The sequence below is a fragment of the Crocuta crocuta genome, unplaced genomic scaffold (assembly GCF_008692635.1).
Source record: "Crocuta crocuta isolate KB4526 unplaced genomic scaffold, BGI_CrCroc_1.0 scaffold205, whole genome shotgun sequence".
Taxonomy (NCBI): domain Eukaryota; kingdom Metazoa; phylum Chordata; class Mammalia; order Carnivora; family Hyaenidae; genus Crocuta; species Crocuta crocuta.
In genome coordinates this window covers 691057-711841 of record NW_027530644.1, presented here as the reverse complement: position 1 = coordinate 711841, position 20785 = coordinate 691057, and the positions used below count along the sequence as shown (strand labels likewise).

General features: G+C 35.7%; 1 protein-coding gene and 1 long non-coding RNA gene across 5 annotated transcripts in view; one reads left to right on the top strand and one right to left on the bottom strand.

The window, feature by feature from the left end:
- The window catches only part of LOC144235539 (uncharacterized), a 162947-nt gene that overhangs the window by 69683 nt on the left and 72479 nt on the right, over positions 1 to 20785 (bottom strand). The window contains exon 2 of one of the 3 annotated variants that reach the window (XR_013336238.1): positions 7635 to 7732. The exons of the other annotated variants lie outside the window; for them this stretch is intronic. This is a non-coding gene — a long non-coding RNA (uncharacterized LOC144235539). Of the gene's footprint in view, positions 1 to 7634; positions 7733 to 20785 lie in introns of those variants that run through there. 3 annotated transcript variants of the gene reach the window in all.
- HMGCLL1 (3-hydroxy-3-methylglutaryl-CoA lyase like 1) overlaps positions 1 to 20785 on the top strand; it is a 183149-nt gene that overhangs the window by 117255 nt on the left and 45109 nt on the right. The gene's annotated exons all lie outside the window — the stretch shown is intronic.

The following is a 20785-nucleotide window of genomic DNA, read 5'->3' as shown; positions in this document are numbered from 1 at the left end:
CAGATATTAAATTATAGAGACCAGAGACATAGACAGTAGAGAAAAGTCTACTGTAATAGTCACTTCCTGGTGATAAATGATAGGAAGGAAAACAGAATGAAGGATACATATGGGAAGTATTATAAGAGCGTACACTCAGTGGGACTAGGAATTGCTCATGAGTATTTCGAGGTGAGGGTGATAAAGAGTAAAGGTAGATTCAGGCAGAGTAATGACTCCAAGACTGCAAGTGTAGAAAATAGGTGATTAGGATATTTTCTTTCCAAGACATTGCCAGTTTATGAGAACAAATGCAGTCACCTGTTAATGATAGTAATCCATATTTCATGAACTAATGGTTCAATATGACCATAGCAAAATAATTCCTCAGGACTACTTTGATGCCTAAGGCAAATAGACTTTTGGAATGCCTGTCTGCCAAATAATTTAAAAGTACAGTCAAAACTAAATTCTACACTTTATTTTATTTAAAGAAATTTAAAGGGGCATATTAGTTGGGGTTTTTCCAATTTTATTGATACAATTGAAATACATCACTTTATGAGTTTCAGGTGTAAAGCATAAAGGTTTGACTACGTTTTGTGAAATTATTACAATAATAAGTTACCATCCAACACCTCACATATACACAGTAAGAAATAGAAAAAGGAATTTTTTTTTTTGAAATGAGGACTCAGGATTTATGACTTAACAGTTTTCATATACATCGTCCAGCAGTGGTACTATAGTTATCAAATTATACAAAACATTATAATATTGTTTATAACTAGCCATTGGTGTCTTTGGTTGGCCACTTTGCTCTAGTTCCCTCCACCCCATTTCTGGTAACCAAAAATCTGATCTCTCTGGGATTTTGTGTGTGTGTGTGTGTGTGTGTGTGTGTGTGTGTTTTAAATTTAAATTATGTAATTCTGTATATATCTTTGTCTAACTTATTTCACTTAGTATAATTTCTTCAGGGTCCACTCATGCTGTTACAAATGGCATGGTTTTCATGTCTTTTTGTTGCTGAATAGTTTTCCTTTGTATATATAGCAAACCCTTCTTTACCTATTCATTCATCAACAGTCACTTAGATTTTTTTCGGGTCTTGACTATTATAAATAATACTTCAATGAACATGAGGTGCAGTTTCCTTTGGCTATATTTACAGAAGTGGTATTGCTGGATCATATGATAGTTCTCTTTTTAATGGTTTTTTAAAAATTGTGATCCCTCATACTGTTAACTCTAGTGGCTGTACCAATTTACAATCCCACCAACAGTGCACAAGTTTTCCCCTTTTACCACATTTTCACCAGTATTTTTTTTTATTTCTTATCCTTTCAGTGATAACCATTCTAGGGCACAAGGTAATATCTCATTGTGGTTTTAATTTGCATTTCCCTGCTGATGAGTGATGGTAAGATCTTTTCATGTGTTTCTTGACCATTTGCATATTATCAATGGGAAAATGCCCACCCCTATCTTTTGCTTGTTTAACGGGATTTTTATTTTGTGACTATTAGACTTGTATGTGTTCTATACATAATTAGGATATTGGTCTCATCATATATGTTCGGGAACTTTTTTTTCTTAATCCGTAGATTGTGCTTTCATGTTATTGTTTTTCCTACCTAGCTTTTTTAGTTTGATGTAACCACACTTACTTTGTTATTTATGTTTTAGGTGTCATATGCAAATAATCATTGCCAGACTTATGTCAAGGAGTATTTACTATTTACTTCTGGAAGTTTCAGCTCTTACATTTTAGACATTAAACTATTTTAAGTAGTTTCAGCTCTTACATTTTAGACATAAAATCTTTTCAAATTAATTTTTGTGAGTAGCGGTGTAGTTACATTCTTTCACATGTTAATATCCAGTTTGGGGCGCCTGAGTGGCTCAGTCGATTAAGCATCCAACTTCAGCTCAGGTCATGATCTCACGGTTTGTGGGTTCGGGCCCCGCGTCGGGCTCTGTGCTGACAGCTAGCTCAGAGCCTGTTTCGGATTCTGTGTCTCCCTTTCTCTCTGACCCTCCCCCTTCTCATGCTGTCTCTCTCTCAGAAATAAATAAAAAACATTAAAAAAAAATCCAGTTTTATTGCCACTATTTATTGAAGACTATCTTTTCTCCATCGAATATTTTTGAATAACCTGTCAAGTAATAAATGTATTTCTTGAGCCTATTTCTTGGCTTTCAATTCTGTTGCATTTATCTCAGTTTTTTTCTTAATGTTTATTTTTGAGAGAGAATGCATGCACATGAGGAGGGTAGGGACAGAGAGGGAGACAGAGGATCTGATGCAGGCTCTGCAGAGTTCTATGCAGGACTCAGACTCAAAAAATGTGAGATCATGGCCTGAGCCAAAGTCAACACTCAACTGACTGAGCCACCCAAGCAGCCCTGATCTGTCTTTTTAAATGTCAATACCATACTGTTTTGATTACTATAGCTTTGTAGAATAGTTTGTCTTTCTTAGAATTGCGTTGACAGTTTTGAATTTTTATAGTGCCATATAAAGTTAAGAATTGTTTTTCTACCTCTGTAAAAAATGCCATTGGAACCTTGATAGGGATTTCATTACATCCATAAGATGGCTTTTGGTACTGTTGACATTTTAAGAATATTCTTCCAATATATGAATACAGGATACTTTCCATTTATTTTGTGTTTCTTTCATCATTGTTTTCAGGGTAGAGCTCTTTGATCTTCTTGGTTAAATTTATTTTTTTTATTTGATGGTATTATAAATGGTATTGATTTCTTTTTCAGATAATTTGTTGAATAGATCTAACAGTTTAGGATTTTCAGTATATAAAATAGACACTACAAATAGAGACTATTGTACTTCTTCCTTTTTAATTCTGATGGCTTTGGTACTTTGTCTTGCCTAATTTCTCTTGCAAGGATTTTCAGTACTGTGCTGACTAGGTGTGGCAAAAGTGGGAACCCTTGTCTTAGTCCTGAGTTGAGAGGAAAAGCTTTCAATTTTTCTCCACTGGGTACAATATTAGCTGTGAGCTTATCTCATATGGACTTTATTACGTTGAGATCGATTCCTTCTATATGTAACTTTTTCTTAATTCTAAATGAAGGTTCATCAGATACTTTTCCTTCATCTATTGAGATGATGATGGGATTCTTTTATTTCATATAATATGATGTAATTGATATTGAACCATCTTTGCATCCCAGGGATTTGCCCACTTGATCATGGTGGATGATCCTATTAATGGGCTTCTCAATTCATGTTTTTAGTATCTTTTATTGTGAATTTTGGCATCTATATTCATGAAGAATATGGGTATTAGTTTCCTGGTAGTGCCCTCTTTTGGCTGTGTTATCAGGGTAATACTGGCCTTGTAAAAAATGAGACTGTCTCCTGATCTTGGAAGTACTCTATTTAACAATTTTCATTATTGAAGTCTTGCTCCTGGACTTTCTTTTGTTGGGACACCTCTTATTTCTTCCAAATTTAGTCTTATAGGTTGTATGTTTCTAAATATTCTTTGACTGCTTCTACATTGCTCATTTGTTGGCATATAGTTGATCATAGTAGCCTCTTATCACCTCTCTTTGATAACAATGTAAGGCTTTCTTTTTCATTTTGTTCTCAGTCTAGGTAAAATTTCCTCAAGTTTATCTTTTCAAAGAGCCCCTAGTTTGGTCTTTTTCTTTATTTCTGCTAACATTGGACTTAGTTCCTCAGGGGATAGAATTAAGTTTATTTGGGGATCGTTCTTCTTAAAGTAAGCATTTATTACGATGAACTTCCATCTTAGAACTTGCTTTGTTGGATCCACAGTTTTATGATGTTGTGTTTCCATTTTTAAGATAATTCTTCTTCAATCAAATGATAGGGAGTGTGTTGTTTAACATATTCATACAGTTTCCTGTATTGAGTTCTAGTTTATACCCATTGCAATCAGAGAAGACACTTGGTATGATTTCAGTCTTCTTGAATTTGCTAAGACTTGTTTTATGGCCTAACCTATGGTATATCCTATTCTGTAGTTGGATAGAAGATTCTGTGGATATTGTTAGGTCCATATTGTCTATAGTGTTGCTCAAATCCTCTGTTTTCTTCTGGATTCTCTGAATATCTATCCATTATTGAAATGGGAATATTAAAGTCCCTAAGTATTATTTCATTGCTGTTTTTGCCTTCTGTTAGATTTTGCTTAATATAGCTACTTGATGGGATGACCTCTTTTTCACTATGTAATGACTTTTGCCTGATTTTTGTTTTGTTTTGACTACCATTTGCTTTGCTTAAAAAACCTTTTTCCATCTCTTCAATCTCAGCCAATGTGTCTTCAATTAAGGTAAGCATATTGACATATTTTTATTTTAATCAGTTCATTTTATATCTCTTGAGTGGAGGGTTTCATCCATTTTTATTTAAAATAATTACTGATAGTAAAGGTAGTCAAGTCTCCTTTTGAACCTATTGGAAGTCACTGGATTTTTCAGTTCTGAGAATTTATGGTTTCTATTTCTTTGTTGAACTTCTCATTTTGTGTTATACATTATTTTCCTAATTTTGATTACTTGTCATGTTCTTATACTTCACCAGAGTTCATAAAAGCATTATTCAGAATCCTGTGAAGATTCATAGATCTCTATTTCACTGCAGTTATTGGAGCTTTATTAGTTTCTTTTGGTAGTGTCATCTTTGCCTGATTTTGGGGGGTTCTTGATCCCTTATGTCAGTATCTTATCATTTTGATAAGAAGCCTGCTCTTCCAAACTTTGTAGGTTTGCTTTGTCATAAATAGTCCTGTACCAATCAGTTTGGGTTCTTGAACTATCTGCAGGTAGTATCCTTCACTATAGAGGCCTCTTATTAGCATCTATTTTTAGTCAAGCCCGTTGTTTAATCTTGAGGTCAAGGGTGGGAGTAAGTGCAGTTGGATTAGGTATTTGGCTTGTTGCATTAGGTATTAGCCTCTCACAGTGAGGCTGAAGGATAGGCTCACTGGTTTGGTGGGTTTGTCAGTATGGTTACTGGATAGTTGTGACTAGTCAGCATGCGGTGGTGCTATAAGTTATTTTTCCTGCCGGGGCCACAGGACAAGAGCATCACTAGTTTGTGTAGCTTCCAGGTGTTTTTGTCAGCCCTTGTGGTCAACTGGGGCAAGGTTGGTTTTCAGCAGGTTTGACAGTCACCTAGCCCCTTTGCCTGCACAAACCAAGCTCTAGCTTCCTCAGTTCTTCGAGGAATTTGAATCAGGCAGAAATGATTGCCCTGGTCAGTGTGCACCATTAACTTGGTTCCGCAGTTAGCTGGTTGGGATACTGCCTATATGAACTCACTCTGCCAAGACAGGAGTGTGGCTATTCCAAGCCACTCCCTCTTAATCAGTCATAGGCAAATTCCCCTCAATCCATATAGTGTAAGACCCCAGTAGAATGTCACCACTAGGCTATTTTTTCCCCTTTAGCAGGACCAGAGGCTCAGGGGAGACCTCTCAGCATGGTGCTGTACTGACCTAACAGAAGGGCAATACAGTCACCATGTAGCTGCTTCTCTTACCCTTCTAGTGCAGTATGCCCGCGTCTCTTTGATGCAAGAAAGTACTTCCGGCCCACTTCCCCATTCTAGGAATCTCTTAGGGGTGTCTTGTCCATGAATAGTTGTTCTTGTGAGGAAAAGCAAAGTCAGGAACAACTGATGTCACCAGCTGGGTGATGTCATTCCTCCTATTGGGTAGGTTTTAACAACTAAAATACTGTTGATTTATAAATATTTGAAAACTATAGCTAAGCACAAAGAAAAATTGTTTACCTACAATCCCATCGTGCAGGGGAAATTACTATTAGTTATTAAAATAGAGCATTCTCAATACGTACATAATAAGAATGTGTGTATATATATATATATAGTGTGTGTGTGTGTGTATATATATATATATATATATGCATGATTGAAAAATGTTTTTGAATAGTATGTTAAGCTAAAAAACTTGTACCTCATGTTTACCACCTGTACACATACCTGTATGTGTCGGAATCAGCTTTGGGTGGGAAGTAATAATGAGGGCAAAAGATGGGGCACAAAATATTGTATCCATAAGAAATCAAAGAAAATATTGAAGAAACTGAGAGTGTCTCATGGAGTAGGAGAAAAGACAGTCTTGAATCCTAGAATCACAAAGAAGAAGTAAATCAAAAATGAAGAGGTAAGTGACTATGGTGAATCCTGGGGAAAAGTAAGATGAAGACCACATATTGATAATACTGTCTTCTCTTAATTGCTTCTGCCTTTGGAATTGTGCTTAGAAGAACCTTTACTACTCTGAAATTACATAACTTGCCTACCTGTCTTTTCTTTGAATTTCCTTTATTCAAATTCTTAACCCACCTGTACTCGATTTTTTATATAAACACATTGTTATCTACTTATAACTTCTTTCCTCATCAATAGCAAATGTTCACCTATGATGAGTGCTATAGTTTTATATTTTTTTCTCTCACTTGAGACAACTGTGGCTTATGAAAGATCAGTTGTCCAAAGCCATCTATTTGAAAGGAGGTAGAACCAGGATAATAACTTAGTTTATCTTGTCTTTTCCTGTAACTTTTGTCTGTTTACTTCATACAAGTGTCATACATTAATGTGACTCTGTATTAGATTTAAAACCTAATATGGCATGATCACTGTGTTAGTCTTTTTAGCAAACCATTATTTTTAAATATTCATCTCATTTAATTTTAATTTATCTAAAACCTCATTCTCAAAAATTTAGAAAAGGTTGACTTAAGAATATTGTCTTTCGCAAAATTGTATAAAAATGAACTTTGCTTATTTTCTTTCTGTTATGCCTTACAAATTTACATTTCTACCCTGGATGAGAATTATTTTAATATGTTTTTCTTCCTGATTTTGAATTTCTTCTTCCTTGTATTTTATCAATCCTTTTCTCCCTTTATTCAGAAATTGTATTTTCCTGAGGCCCATTTCCTCATTAATAAGTATTTAGTTGTGTTGGGGGAAAAAACTTTCCTTACAGGATATGGAAAATGTTTACAGCATCAATTTCCTGAGGTAAAAAGTTGAGGTTTGAAAAGGATGCTTTGAGAATTAGGTTCCTTTTACTTTGATCTCATAATAACTACAGATAACTAAATAAAGCTCACATTTCTTAGTAAAATGTTTTCAGTTCAGTAAACATTCTTAAAGGAAACATTTGCTTCAATAACCAAAACCCACTGTTTTCACTGACGGTCTAAATTAAAAGAACACTGTTTCTATTCTGTAAGGAAAGAAAATCCTATTTATTTTTCTACATAGACATCTTGGAACACTTCCCTTGAAAATACACAAGACTTTATGGATAACAGACCTTCAAGTGAAATGTATTCACATCAGCTATCAGAAGGCCAACAGTTTTCGATAGCTGAATCTACTAAAAAAATTAAATACTCGAAAACATGACATTTTAATTGAGATATGACTTTATCCTACTTCGACTCATTTGCTTAAACATAAGGTCACAGAACTTACCAAGAATTAAGGATCTCCAGTGTCAGATTATATTAATTCAAATTAGTATGAAATGGTAATAAGTTTGCCAATGTGGTTCAGGTGTTTGCTTATTGAAAATCATGGTATTTACTGCATTATGGAAACAATTTCCTACCTGAAATTCCAGGTAAGTGTTTCATTTTTGGTAGGGTAGGAAGATGTTACTAAATTATGAAGAAGTGGAAGCAACATTAGGGTAGGTTCTCTTTGCCAATTGGCCTGAAAAGTAAGTCGAAAAGAGGACATTTGTAAGGAACTATGACAAATATGTTCATTATTGTTCTCTTCAATCGTGTTGCACAATGTTAGATGAACAGATAAATGTGTTGATAGCTTACCTTCTTAAAACATGAAATTTTTGTTGTGGAATTTAATGAAGTACTAACTTGGTCATCAAAAGGACTTTATATTCTTGCATGACAAAAACAGGCTGGAACTAAATTCTAGATAATCCCTTGAAAGAAGACAGGCCCTAAAGTCTGATTTGCATCTTGTATCCCACTTACTTGCTTAACTCCAGGAAGAATTTGCATTTTAGAAATGTGATCTAAATTTTTTGAAGAGATTGTATTTGGAGAAGGTAAGAAATAGTACATTTTTCATTACTAATCCATAATTCAAATGGAGTCGGGTGTCTTTAGTTAGTATAGGAATTCTAGATTATATTAGTTGGAATTGGGTGTTAAAATGACTCCTATTGAACTATGATGAGCTAAAAATGAATAAACTTAGATCTACACCTGTATATTTATAATAACCTCTCTGTATACTGTTTTAACTTGCCAGCTTCTTACACAACTATTTTTTTTCAATTAAAAAAAAGAAATTAAATGTCTTTATTTGACTTTCTACATTGTACTGATATCCCATACCAATACAAAACTTGGGGGAAAATGAGTATGTATATCCAGCGTAGGATTATATGAGGATCACTTGTAAAATTGTTTAGGAAATTAATCATCCATATTTCAACACACACTCACCACCAAAATACAAATGTAATGTAAGGAAAAGAGTGCTGATTAAGAACAATAGGACTAGTAAATTGTTCTCAGCAGATAGAGACTCCCATGGAGAATATGAAAGGCTGGTAAAAATGAATGATGCGTATATACAAAGCTCAAGCCTGTGGGATGAATCCTACATTCATAAACTGTGTCTTGAGCTATAATATGGGAAAGTGTCCTGCGTGATTTGTTTAAAGCCAAAGACACTTAAAACTATACATAAATCCATTCATTGTTAGGTCTTAATTCTTCTTATTTCTTCCTTATCTCCTAAGGACATTTGTCTTCCTGGTTTGAAAACTTATGTAGATATATTCTTGAAGAATAATTTTCTAGAGGAAGATTTCTCTCTCAACATGTTAAATTTATCATGAGAAGAAATAGAACTCAAATTTACTTTCAATCAGTATAGTTCTATGTGAGAATAGTCAGAAAGAGTGGGCTTATAGGTTGGTATCACCAAAATGGAGACGTAGTTCTACTTGTGAGAGAAAGCAAAGTCAGGAATAACCTAACAACTATTCACAGACAAGACACTACTGAGAGAATTGTAAAAACACAGGTTTAAGGCTGAGGCACCATGATCCATGTGAGAGACGAAAGACTATCTTAGAAGGGTAAAATGAACAGATACATGATGAGCACATTTTCCCTTTCCAGGGCTAGCACAGCACCAGACAATAGGTGAGGAATGAGAGCCTAGGTGTCACACCCAGTCACCCCTCCTCCAGCCTTGTGAATACCTCTACTCTGATACCATTTCACAGAGCTCACAGGGAATGCTGCATGAATCAACCACTGGGAATCTAATTGGATCTTATTCCAAGTACTGGTCCAAATTAGCAGTTCTGTTCATCTGCAGATCTGAGCTGGTGATACTCTTTAACCAGGGAACTCAGTGGGGGTGCAGATCTAATTTCAGCCCCCAAATGAAGAGTTTTGCTCTGGAGCCTGGTCTGCCTGTGCTGAGGCAGAAGAGCTGAGTCATAACCCCACTACCTACTGATTATAATTTCTGGCCCCTCACAATTAGAATATTCAGGAAATTGAGAAACTGAAGTGGGCCATCGCAGACCACCTAGTGTGGCACAAAGACTATATGACCCTAAGAATGAGAACATCTAGAAACTATAAGGCAGGCAAGTGGACAGAGCTAATTGCACACACAGCAAAGCCAGTGGCTCTATTCAGCCAGGGAACTTGGGTACAGGTCTGCTCGTGTCAAGACCACAAACATTTCAAAAGTACAAATGTAACCTACCAAAATTTGTGGGACAGAGCAAAATCAGTCCTAACAGGGAGGTTCTTAATGATAAATATTCTAATTTTAAGCTTCAAGCAACTAAAGCAAATTAAGCCCTAATAAATAGGGAATGAAGAAACAATAGAAAAGATCTATGTAATTAAGAGCTGATTGTTTGAAAAGATATATGAATTGATAAACCTTTAGCTTGACTGAAAGGAAAAAAAAAAGACTGAAAATCAGTAATGAAAGAGGAGATACTAGTCACCAATACCACAGAAATGCAACGGATTAAAGAGGTGCCTGGGTCTGGGTGGTGGCTCAGTCAGTTGAGCATCATGACTTCAGGTCATGATCTCATATTTTGTGAATTTGAGCTCCTCATTGGGCTCTCTGCTGTCAGTGTGGGGCCTACTTTTGATCCTCTGTCCCGCTGGCATTCTCTTTCTCCCTCTCAAAAGTAAGCAAACGTTTAAAAGAAGATTAGAAACTACTATGAAAATAAAAAAAGACATATAACCTACCAGGACTTAGTTACAATGAAATAGAAAATCTGAATAGACTAATTACTAATAAGGAGAATGAACCAGCAATTAGATTCTCTCAACGGTGCAGCCCCTCTGGAAAACAGTGTGGAGGTTACTCACAAAATTAACAATAGAACTGCCCTATGACCCAGCAATAGCTCTGCTGGGAATTTACCCAAGGGATACAGGAGCGTTGATGCATAGGGGCACATGTACCGCAATGTTCATAGCAGCACTCTCAACAATAGCCAAAATATGGAAAGAACCTAAATGTCCATCAGTGGATGAATGGATCAAGATGATGTGGTTTATCTATACAATGGAATACTACATGGCAATGAGAAAGAATGAAATCTGGCCATGTGTAGCAACGTGGATGGACCTTGAGGGTGTTATGCTGAGCAAAATAAGTCAGGCAGAGAAGGACAGCTACCATATGTTTGCATGTATAGGAGGATTAGGAAGAACTTAACTGAGGACTGTAGGGGAGAGGGAGGGAGGCAAACCATGAGAGACCCTTGAATGCTGAGAACAAACTGAAGACTCATGGACGTGGGGGGGAGGGGGGAGATGGACATGGAGGAGGGCACTTGTGGGGATGAACACTGGGTGTTATATGGAAACCAACTTGACAATAAATTATTTTAAAACAATCTCTCAGCAAACAAAAGTCCAGGACCAGGCTGGTTGAGTGGTGAATTTTATCAAACATTGAAATAAGAATGCTAGCTCTTCTCTAAGTGTCCCCATTGGTATAAAAGGAAAAAATCTTCCAAATTCATTATATGAGGCCGGCAGTATCCTGATATAAAAACCAGAGTAGATGCCATAAGCAAAGAAAATTACAGGCCATATCCCTGGTAAACTTAAATGCAAATTCTCAACAAAATATTAACAAACTACATTTAACAACACATTAAATATTCAACTGAGATTTATTCCAGGGATGCAAGGATGGTTCAACTTTCACAAGTCAGTCAACATGAGGAAGAGAACTCCATAAAGACCAGATATGACAACCTCAAGCTAACATTATACTAAATGGTGAAAAGTCGAAAGCTTTATTTTTTTTCCTCTAAGATTAGGAATAAGACAAAGATGCTCACTCTCTTGGCTTGTGTTTAACATAGTACTGGATGTCCTACCCAGCGTAGTATGGCAAGAAAAAAATAAAAGGGATCCAAAAATGGAAAGGGTAAGTGTCACTCTTTGTAAATGACCTACCACGTATTGAAAACTGGAAGAGCCAAAAAGACTAAACCAAAGACTCAACAACAAAAAAGTTAGAAATAATAAATTCAATAAAGTTGCAGGATACAACTTTAATGTACTAAAATATGTTACATAAGTACTGAATAACTAACAGAAAGAAACTAGGAAAATCTTATTTACAATTGCATCAAAAAGTATAAAAGTTAGCTAGGAATAAATTTAATCAAGGTAGTCAAAAGCTTATACACTAAAAACTGTAAGATACTGAATGGAAAGATATTCCATGTTGATGGGTTATAAAATTAAAAGTGGTAAAATGTCTGTATTACCCAAAGAACCTAAAGACTCACTGTAATCCCTATTAAAATTCTAATGGCATTTTTTATAGAATAACTTTAAAATCTGTATGGACCCACAATTAGTGCAATCACTGTGGACAACAATATGGAATTAATTCTAAAGATTAAAAAGAGAACTACCCTAAAACCCAGCAATCGCATTACAGCTTATTTACTCAAAGAATACAAAAACACTGGGGCGCCTGGGTGGCTTAGTCAGTTAAGCGTCCGACTTTCACTTAGGTCATGATCTCGCTGTTCGTGGGTTCGAGCCCCGCATCAGGTTCTGTGCTGACTGCCATTTTTCCAAAGACAACACATGAATGGTCACCAGGTAAATGATGAAGATGCTGTCCATCACTAATTAGGGAAATGCTAATCAAACCAGAAAGGGGTAGTGACTCAGCCCTGTCAGACTAACCAAGGAGAAAAGACAGAAAACCTGTATCAACAAAGTTATAAATGAGTAAGGAGACATTACAACATCTAACATAAAAACATAAAGGATGGGTGCAACTAGGTGGCTCCATCGGTTGAGCATCCAACTCTTGACTTTGGTTCAGGTCATGATCTCATAGTTTGTGGGGTCAAGCTTTTCAGTGGGCCCCATGCTAGTAGCTAAGTGCCTGTTTAGGATTTTCTCTCTCCTTGTCTCTCCCTCCTGCACTCACATGCACACACTGTCAAAATACATAAACTTTAAAAATATACATAATTGATCATAAAAGTCCACTATCATCATCATCATACAACAACCTGGACAAACTAACAGAAATGAAAAATTCTTAGAAACACACAGCCTTTTAAGAATGAAACAGAAGCAAATTTTAAAATCTAGTAAGAGACTGAGTTACTAGTAAGGAGATTGGATCAATAATCAAAAATCTCCCAACAAAGGAAAGCCCAGGATAATAAAGCTTCACTGATTGATGAATTTTATCAAACACCTACAAGAAGAATTTACACCAGTCCTCAACATTTAATAAAAATGATAAGCAGTGGACATTTCTAAACTCATAAGGCCAGAGTATCACCAATTTCAAAGTCAGAAAAAGACTGTTAGAAAACTACAGACTAATATTCTTCATCAGTATGAATTCAAAAATTCGCAACAAAATACTAACAAACTGAATTCAGCAGTGCATTAAAGGATCACTCACCATAATCAAATGGATATAATTCCTGGAATACAAGGATGGTTCAATCACCACAAATCAATTAACAGGATACATTAATAGAATAATTAATTGTATGGCCATTACATGAGAAGTTCAAAAAGTGACAAAATCCAACATCCATTCATGATTTAAAACATTTAAATTAGGATATAAAGAACAAATCTCAGTGTAATAAAGGCTTTATATGACATACTTCCAGGTAATATACTCAATGGAGAAAAGTTTAATGTTTTTTCTCTAATATCATGAACAAAACAGGAGTTCCCACTCACCACTTTTATTCAACATAGTATTGGGAGTCCTTGCTGGAGCAATTAGTCAAGAAAAAGAAGTAAAATTCATGAGAATTGGAAAAGAAGAAGTAAAATTGTCTCTCTTTGAAGATGACATGATTTTATATGTTGAAATCCTAAAGAATACACACAAAAAAAAATAAGTCCAGTAAATTTAAAGGATATAAAATTAACATAAAAATTAATAGCATTTGTATACATTAACAGCAAATTTTCTGCAAATGAAAGAATAGTTCCCCATTTACAATAACATCAGAGGAGGGAGGCAAGATGGTAGAGAAGTAGGGAGCTCCCTACATTTCACATTTCACTTGCCCCCATCTCTCAAACGGAGAAGGCCTGAAACCATAGGAACCCTTACAGAATCCAGGAGTTTGGGAGGAAAAGGAGACAGAGTTAACTGAGGAAAACTTTTAACGTGAGTGCCAACTGGGGAAGATTAAAACGGGCTGGGACCGGAGACAAGGAAGGAGGGGAGGGAGCCCCCTTTGAGGGCAGCCATGGTGAGTTGAGGGGAAAAGAGTGGCTGAAACTGCTCAAGGAATTGTCCCTGTCACTGGAAAAGAGAAAAACCTTGGCTTGGGACACAGAGGGATCCGGTTTCTTGCTGTCCAGCTGACCCTGAGCGGGACGCACTGGTCCCAGGCGACCCCAGAAGAAACCAGCCCTCTGCTCACGAGCCACCTTGACCTGGAGGTGAAGCGGCATGGCTTCAGGCATGGCTGGCAGATGAAAAGATGATCAACATGACTAACCATCAGAGAAATTCAAATCAAAATCACAATGAGAGATCACGTTATACTTCTCAGAAAGGCCAGAATCAAAAAGACTTGAAATAAGTGTTGGCAAGAATGTAGAGACAAAGGAACCCTGGTGCACTGTTGGCAGGAATCCAAATTGGTGCAACCACTGTGGAAAAAATTACGGAGTTTTCTCAAAAAATACCAACTAGAAATGCCACATCATCCAGTAATTCCACTACAGAGCATTTACCCCAAGAAAATAAAAACACTAATTTGAAAAGATATATGAACCCTGTGTTTACAGCATCGTTATTTACAATAACCAAGATATGGAAGCAAGCCAGGGTTCTTCCGTAGATGAATGGAAAAAGCAAATATGGAATATTATTTAGCAATTGAAAAGAATGAGGTGTATTTGCAACAAGTATGCACCTCGAGGGCTTTATGTAAAGTGAAATATATCAGACAAAGAACTATGCCATATGATTTCATTTATATGTGGAATCTAAAAAACAAAACAAAAAATCAGAAAGACTCCGAAAGAGAACAAACTGATGATGGTGAAAGGAGAGGGGGTGGAAGGATAGGCAAAATTGGTGAAGGGGAGTGAGAGATACAGGCTTCTAGTTATGAGATGAATAAGTCATAGGGATAAAACACAGCATGGAATATAGTCAATGGTATTGTGGTAGTCTCATATGACGGATGAGGTACACTTGTGGTAAGCGTAATGTATAAAGTTGTCAGATAACTCTTCTACACCTGAAACTAATGTAACATTGTTTGTAACCATACTTCAAGTAAAATAATAAACACAATAGCAGCAAAAGTAGCAGTACAGTATTGGCATTTAAAAAAGAAAAAAAAAAAACAGGTGGCTCAGTTGGTTAAGTGTCCAACTCTTAATTTCGGCTCAGGTCTTAAGCTCACAGTTTTGTGAGTTCGAGTGCTGCATTGGGCTCTGCTCTGACAGATCCTGCTTGGGATTCTCCCATTCTCTCTTTGCCTCCTCTTTCCCCCACTGCTCACTCTCTGTGTCTCTCTCAAAATAAACTTTTAAAAAAAAATAGATCAATGGAACCGAATTGAAAGCCCAGAAATAAACCTAAGAAATATGTTCAACTACTATTTGACCAGGATTCCAAGAATACTCAGTGGAGAAAAGAGAGTCTCTGAAATAAATGCTGCAGGGACAGTTGGATATTTACATGTCAAAGAATAGAACTAGACCCTTGTCTTATACTGCTCACAACAATTAACTCAAAGCAGGTTAAAGACTGAAATATAAGATCTGAAACCATGAAATTTATGAAAGAAAATAGGAAAGAAAGCTCCTTAACATGGATCTTGGCAATGATACTTTGTATATGACACCTAAAGTACCAGAAACAAAATAAAAAATAACTTGAGCTATGTTAAACTACAAAGCTTCTGCATAGCTTAATAAACTGTCAACAAAGTAAAAGGACAACTTATAGAAGAGGAAAATAGAATTGCAAACATATCTGATAAGGAGTTAATACCGAAATATATAAAAAACTACGGCTCAATAGCAAAAAAGCTAACAAAAATTTCCAAGTTAAAAATGGGCAGAATACCTGAACAGTTTTCCAAAAACAATACATAAATGGCCAATAGATACATGAAAAGATACTCAACGTCACTAATCATTAGGGAAACACAAATCTAAACCCCACAATGAGAAATTACTTCATGCCTGTTAGAATGGCCATCACCAAAAAGACAGGAGATAACCAATGCTGGTGTGAATGTTGAGAAAAGGGAACCCTTTTGCCTTGTTGCTGGGATTGTAAAGTGATACAGTCACTATAGAAAAAGGAATATCCTCAAAAAATTAAAAATAGAACTATTTTATAATACAGCAATTCCACTAGTGAGAATATAGTCAAAGAAATAAAATATGTAAACTAGTCATTAAATAAGGTTCTGTTTCTTTTTTCCATTTCTGATTATATCATTCTATGAATTTTCCTTTTATCTAACTTTTCAAACATGTTGGCATAACCTTCTCATGTGCAACCGCACGTTCATGGTAATAGTATTCATTATAGTCAAGACATGGAAATGACAGATAAGTGGATAAAGAAGCTATGGAATATACAATATTAAATATTATAATATGTGTCATATGATATGGAACATATAACATGGATTATAATATATAATATGGAATATTATTCAGACATAAAAACAAAGAAATTCTACCATTTGTGACAACATAGATGAACCTTGATGACATTATGTTAAGTAAAACAAAGCGGCCAAAGACAATACTGTATAACTCACATATGAAATCTAAGAAAAGAAAAAAGAAACCAATGGTGCGGGGGTGGGTATGGAAGAACAAGCTCATAACAGAAGGCATTGTTTTGTGGTTATCAGAAGTGAGGGAAGAGGAGAAGGGAAATTGGGAAAATACCTTCAAAATGTGCAAGCTTCAAGTTACAAGATAAATAAGTACCAGCGATGTATAGCATGAGGACTATAGTTAACAACTTTTATATATATGATACAACAGTGTTAAGAGTAAAACTTTAGAGTTCTTATCACAAGAAAAATTTTTCTTTGGCTGTTTCTTTTTAATGTGTCTCTATGAGATGATGGATGCTAATTAAATTTATTGTAACCATTTCCTAATAAATGTAAATCAAGTCATTATGCTGTACATCTTAAACTTATGCAATGATGTATGTTAATTATATATCAATAAAGCTGGAAAAAGTAATTTATTGACCATTAAATAAGATGTCATTTCAAATGCAAATTTTGGCTCTGCATACTACAAGGAGACTGACCTACAATGGTGCCTCACTAATGATTTAAGAGTTTTGCTACATCATTAAAAAACTAAACATATATGTAAAATGTTTAAACATCTGTGTGATTACTAACCTAGATTCATGTCTGTTTTTATATTTTCTTTAAACAATATTTTAATCTTTAAGAACTATTTTGGTTACATGCAATATTTTGGTAATCTCATTTTTAACACATATTATCCTTTTATAATCCATTCACCCAAAAAAGTTGCTGGTCTGTAAATTTTTAAGACTTCTGTACCATTATCTGACATAAATTCAAAAGTTCATTTATAACTACTCCATTTTCACTTCTCCTCTCCTGTTTTAAATTCATATGGAAATTTAGCTGTCTTCTTAACTTCTTTTTTTTTTTAATTTTTTTATTTTTTTTTAATTTTTTTTTAATTTTTTTTTTTTAATGTTTTATTTCTAAGAGAGAGAGAGACAGCGCGAGCAGGGGAGGGTCAGAGAGAGAGGGAGTCACAGACTGAAACAGGCTCCAAGCTCTGAGCTGGCAGTCAGCACAGAGCCCGACGCGGGGCTCGAACCCACGAACCGCGAGATCATGACCTAAGCGAAAGTCGGACGCTTAACCGACTAAGCCACCCAGGCGCCCCTTAACTTCTTTTTTTAAAATGTTTATTTTTGAGAGACAGACTACAAGTGGGAGAAGGGCAGAGAGAGAGGGAGACACAGAATCAGAAGGAGGCTCCAGGCTCTGAGCTGTCAGCACAGTGCCCAGCACGGGGCTCAAACAAACGAGGTGTGGGATCGTGACGGAACCAAAGTCAGACGCTTAACTGACTGAGCCTCCCAGGTCCCCCTTCCTAACTTCTGTAAAGAATCTATTAGTTTTCTGTGAAAATTTGAATGGCTTAATGAGCTTCTTCACGTTATCTCACTTTTGATGTCATAAGGAGAAATGAGAAGATGGAAGGAATGTGCACTATTACAGATGTAGCATAGATCAAATATAAGAAATTTGTTATACCAAGATATTTGAAAAATATTGTGAAAAGAAAATTCATAGAATGATATAAATAATCATAAATGGAAAAAAGAAATAGATCTTCCTTGAAACAGTAGTTTATATTTTTTCCCCACAGTGAAAACATCAAGCACAGATGCTTTTATGGGTGAGTTATACTGAACATAAAGGAAGGAAGTAGTTTCTGTATTACACCAACATTTTCGGACAGTACTGAAATAAAGACCCTATCCCATTTCATTTTACAAGTAATATACTTCTGGACCCAAATCAATCAAGCACAGTATATAAAAGGAAAATAAAGGCCACTCTTACTCATGATCATTGATGCCATATTCTAAATAATTAGTAAACAAAATAACATATAAGAAGATAACATATCACCTAAGAATGTTTTATTCTAAGCATTTGAGTTAGGTTCTACGTTAGAAAATGTATTAGAAATCACTACTTTACAGTTTAAAAAGAAAAAGACATGGTTATTTCAGTGTATAATATGTCTATACCATACATTTGGTGCTCAGTTTTTCCTCACTATTCAATTTTTGTTCTCTTGCCTAAAATTTAAAAGCAAAGTCTGAAACTGGGAAAAGTGTGATCTTTTAAATAAATGGTGCTTATTCAACTAGATATCCACATAGAGAAAAAAATCTTAATCCTTATTTCACACTGTACATAGTATCAAGTCCTGATGCCTCCTAAGTCTAAACATGGAAGCAAATAACATGAGGGAAAATGATTTGCATAGACAATGGTTTATTATATAATAAAGAGCTAACAAGATAGAAAAGATCAATAAGTGCACTATCTTAAAATTAGAATTTTCTGTCTATAAAAAAGATACAAAACCCTGTTATCAGCTCTACATGTAAAGAGCTTGGAAATCATCACCCTTATTCTTAAAACAAGAAAAAAATCTAACTGAAAATAAATGACTTTTCTTGGAACCATCAGAGAACTGAGATTGCAGGGCAAAGATCCATCCTGAAATCTGGAGATAGACAAATCCAGAGTTGCACAGCTGAGATCTCATTATTTGGTAGAAACACGTAAATGGTACTTTTGAGCAACGGCTGGAGGGGAAGCATGGATAAGGATGGGGAGAAAGTCTAGAGCCAGACTTGAAGGAGTCATCACAGTTTCATGAGTTCTACTTCAAGGAACCCCACCAAGTTCTAATAGTGAGGAGCTGAGAAAGATCTTGTGGTTTGGGGGTGGGAGAGAAAGGGAAAATATTCACTGTGTAATACTACCGAAGAATTCTCCCTACAAAGGCCTATTCTCTAGGGGAAAAGACCTTACCGGAGACTTACCCTAGCTAGGGAAGGACATTTATCCCACTGCACTCCCTGTTAGACTTCATGTCTTACTAATAGAGCAAAAAAAAAAAAAAAATTGATACTGCTGGAGAAACACTTGTGAAGGTCACCTCCTAAGATACAGGCACACTAAAAGCCTGAGAATCTTAGGATTATAAAGTCTTTCCCTTCCCCCTACACCTTATCATCACACCAACAAGTCTTCAGCAAACTAGCAGTGAATTAAAGCTGAAAGGGCTGCAAGATAGAAATTCTCTCTGAGGAGGAATACTTAGGGAATTCCACATACAGAGGTTAGACAAAATCAAGGAAATTAGAGCCTCTGGCTGTTACAGCCACAACATTCAGAACAGCCAAACGCCTAGCTAAACTAAAAAATTCTCACATGTGTTTAGCTTATTTACCTCAGTTTCTGTCATCAGATACAAAATGACTGGCTTTCAACAACAACAAAAAAATCACAAGCCAAAAACCCTGAAGAAAACAGAAAACAAAGGTCTAAAGAAACAGAACATCAGAACTAGACTCAGATATGATACAGATGTTAGAATATTCAGAGAGGGAATTTAAAGTAACTATGAATATGATATTAAGGGCTTTCACAGCAAAAGTAGAAACATGCAAAAAAAGATATGTGAATATAGCATAAAGATGGAAACTTTAAGAAGGTATTAAAAGGAATTGCAGGAGGAAAAAAAAACAGAAATGAAGAATAAACTCATCAGTAGGCTGCACATGGCCAAGGAGAGAATCAGTGAGCTTAAAAATATGTGAGTAGAGGAGTGCCTAGGTGGCTCAGTTGATTAAGTATTGGATTCTTGATTTTGCCTCAGATTATGATCTCATAGTTGGTGAGTTTGAGCCCTGTTTTGGGCTCTGTGCTGATAGTGTGGAGCCTGCTTGAGATTCTCTCCTTCCCTCTCTGCCCCCTCCCCAACTCACAATCTCTTGAGTTCTCAAAAAAAATAACCATTTAAAAAATATGTCAACAGAAACTTCATAAAACTGAAACACAAAGAGAAAAAGAATGGGGAAAAAAGTAAACTATACAACTGTGGGATGGTTTTAAAAGATATATTGTATGTGTTTTTAGAGTAAGAGAAGAAGGAGAATAAATATTTGAAGCAATATCAGAGGACATTTCACAATTGATGGAAGGCACCAAATCACAGATCCAGGAAGCTTAGGGAACACCAGTCAGGATAAATATAAAAATATCTACACCTAGGCACATCACATTCAAATTAGAGAAAACTAAAGACAGAGAAACCCTTAAAAGAAGCCAGAGGAAAATAAACCTATTTATATAGAAACATAGATAGGAATTACGTTGGATTTCTCATTAGAAATCATGCCAGCAGCAGGAACATAGGGTGAAATATTAAAAATGAAGGTAAGGGGCTCTTGGGTGGCTCAGTTAATTTCGACTCAGGTCATCATCTCATGGCTGTGGGATTGAGCCCCACGTTGAACTCTGTACTGACAATGTGGATCCTGCTTGGGATTATCTCTCCGTCTCTGTCTCACTGCCTCATGCACATGCAGTATTTCTCTCTCTCTCTCTCTCTCTCTCTCTCAAAAAAAAAAAAAATAATAAATATG